Genomic DNA, 3,503 nt, shown 5'->3' with positions numbered 1-3,503 from the left:
GTGAATTGGCCAGGGTACTAGATCCCAGCCTTTAGGGGGAAGCTCTCAGGTCTCCTGTCCTCCACAGTTGAGCTGCTCCTTAGCAGAGACCAGCTCACAGAGCCCGTTGGACTGACTTTAGAGGGAGGGTCCTGAAATGGGTAGAATAAGAGCATTTGATTTTATTCATTTATTTTTATTTTTCACTTTTCTTGTGTGTGTGTGTGTGCCTGTATCTCTGCGTTCCTGGGAGTGCACGTGTTCCTATGAGCGCAGTGAGCTTCCTGGCTGGGCTCCCTTAGGTGGTCAGCAGGCCTGCCTCCACCAACGCAATGCTGCTATTACAAGTGCCCGCTTGCACGCCTCAGCTCACGTGGACTCTGGGCATCAAATACGGGTCCTTCTGCTTGCACAGCAAGCACTTACTTAGCTGAGCTGTCTCCCCAGCCCTGGCTGAGTGAACAGCTCGGACTTTCTCGCTGAGAGTTTAAGCCATGTGGGCTGGCCATACTGAGCTTACCTCCCCTGGCTCTGCTCTGTCAGATCTCCACATGTTCCCTGTGATGCTGTGAGCTTGGCTCTGCGTTTCTGCCACCCTGGCAACCTTCCGCATGAGCACTGTTTCCAGTCTGTCTTCTCCTCATGGACTTGCTACATAATACTGTCTCACTGGTTAAGGCGTACTGTCAGCTACGTTGCCATCTACTGAACTATCACAATCTACTTTCATTAAGCTTCATTTTTGATACCTTGGGATAACCCTCTTGGCTTTTCCAGCCTCCAGGACTTTGTGATATTGAGACAGTCCCTAGTCACCTAAATGCCCTCATCCGTGTCTTTTCAACATCTTACTGTAGTTGGCAGTTATCAGTACAGAGAGAAGTTGCTGTATTTTGAGACCAGTATAGCTAACAGTGACTCCCAAAGCCTGCCTGTGTTGTGGCCCATTACACTTCATAATTCCCTGGTCCGTAGAGGTCAGTGTCAACATTCTAATTTTATGAAGCCAGCAGAGAAAAAGCAAACCCCTTCTCTGTGTTAGGGCTACTTTTGACACATTCTCTTTTGAGAAAACTTTGCATTGTGATCACTACAGGGGAATTTTAAATTAAAAAAACCCCAAACCAAAAAAAAAAAAAAAAGTTAGCCGAGTATGGTGATTCACACCAGTAATCCCAGCACTCTGGGAGGCAGAGGCAGGAGGATCTCTGTGAGATCGAGGCTGTCCTTGTCTACTAAATGAGTCCAGAACAGCTGAGTCTACACAGAGAAAGCCTGTCTCAAAACAAAAACAGAAAAATTAGAAGACCGTTAATATAAAAATAGCTCAAGGCAGAGAGTGTAAAGAAAGTATTCTCAAAAGGTCTTCGGTAGACCAGCCAGATAGCAAATTCCCTTAAGAAAGGACTTCACCCTCGGCTCTGAGCTGTGTTTCATTGCCTCCCCGACACCCTCTGACGTCAGCAGCAGCAACAGGACCAGCATAGAGACCTGTCTTTTGACACTTGTTTCTGTATTGACTTGGCAGAATGATGAGATTTCCCAAAGGCTAAAGCTTGAACTTGGCAGCATCTGTCACTAATCTGTGGTTTTATTCTCGGCTTCTGTTTTACCTTCTGCCACCATTGATTCACTGCTCTGTAGCGCTAGATGGCATGGATGATGACAAAGGTTGGGGGACAGTGAGGACTTGGGGGAGAGGGAGAGTCTGTGCTTAATAACTATTGCTCCAATAGTGCGCTGTATATCTGATCTTTATCTTTGAAACGGCCTGGGTAAATCTAGACCAGTCATGAGATCCAGACAGATGACTATGTTAGGGGTGACTGTGAAATTAGATTGCCAAACTTTAGCCCAGAGGGGAAAAAAAATAAACAAATGTCAGGATGGGACTACCAGCCAGCCTTGCAGTTTACATCCAGTGAATTCCTTGGATGATAATGAATGTCTAGTCCTGGGCATTAGTGGGAGCTGATGGCCTGTTTCATAATGAGCTAGCAGCCTGGTTGATAAATCATTGATCCCAGAGGCTGCTTCCATAACACAGGAGATAGTGTTACGGCTGTGCACAGCAATATGAATCATGGTCATATTCTCTCTGAACTGGAGCAGAGATCCCCTGCTCCACGGCCCATTGCATTCTCGACGGCTCATAAAGAAGGCCTAGGGTGCATCAAGGTGGGGCCTGTCTCTGACATGGACACTGTTGCCTGTTTTGGGGTCCCCTTCTCCCAGCTGGGCTACCTTGTCTGGCCTCCGTGGAAGAGGATTCACTTAGTCCTGTCCCAAACCGATGTGAAGGGGTGGGTTGATATGGGGGTCTCCCCTTTTCTGAGGAGTAGGGGAGGGGGAAATGTGAAAACAGGACGGGAGGGTAGGACCAGGAGGAGAGGAGAAAGGAGGCTGAGATGGACATGCAAAGTAATTAAAAAGACTCTGACGTTGTTCAAGACATTTTTGTTTCACTTTTTTACATTTGCATGTATATGTGTGTGGAGGGATGTGCACATTTCACGTGTTGGTTCATATATAAAGGCACCTTAGGAATTGTTCAACTGTCTATGTTTCCTTTTCTTTCTAAAAATAGGGTCTCTCATTGGTCTGGGATTTTCAGGTTATGCAGGCTGGTTGGCCAGTGAGCCAGGAGATTCAGTTGTCTGTGTCCTCAGCACTGGGACTGCAGCTGTCTGCCACCACATCCGCCTTCTTTTTTTTTTTTAACTTAGGGATTGAGCTCAGGTAGTTCCCCATCCTCCAAGCTCACATTCATATGCTTTCTTGCTCTTTGCGGTTGTCTCCGGGCTTTTTTTTCAGCTCCCGGCTGGAAAAATGCAGAGTGCTTTACTAAACTTCCCATTCCAATTTCATCATCTTTTGTACATTGGCTGAAGATCATATTTTCCAACTGAAGTTGTAACGAACACCTTCTTCGCTGAGACAGTTGCAGGCCAGGCACAAAGAAGGACATAGAGAAGAGTGTCCCCCGTGGGCTTAGCTGACGCTACACCCACGTGCCCAGTAATTCCTGTTGTAAGTCCATTAAAGACAGACCTCATTAGCTGAAACAGCACTTAGTGTGTGAAGAAGAGTGCCTAGCATTTCAGCAGCTCACCACCGTAGTCTGTAAAGCTGGAATGAAGGCGTCCTATGTTCCTCTCTTCAGCTATCTGGCTGCTGAGCCAATGGACTGTAAGAAACTGTAATTTCCCAGGAATATCATGCTGGGAGAAGGACCACACTGAAGACCATACCAGCCAGAGTGAGGAACCTGTGTGCTGGAAGGAAATTTCTCGGTTCTGGCAACTTGTCGGATCACACATTGCCAGAGAGACTGGAGCAGAGGCTGACTGACCTATCACCAAGGTTGGTGATAGGTGGGGTCACGCTGTGAACAGGACCCCTTAGCTATGCAAAACTTTACTTCCACAGGAGCCATGCTTAAAGGCTGAGCAAGCCACCCAAGCAGGACTCTCATCATGGTTACTTTTAACTCGGGGTTCTCATGCCTCTTTCTGAATGGTCGG

This window comes from Meriones unguiculatus, chromosome 2 (assembly GCF_030254825.1).
Source record: "Meriones unguiculatus strain TT.TT164.6M chromosome 2, Bangor_MerUng_6.1, whole genome shotgun sequence".
Classification (NCBI taxonomy): Eukaryota; Metazoa; Chordata; class Mammalia; order Rodentia; family Muridae; genus Meriones; species Meriones unguiculatus.
This window is presented reverse-complemented; position numbering follows the sequence as displayed.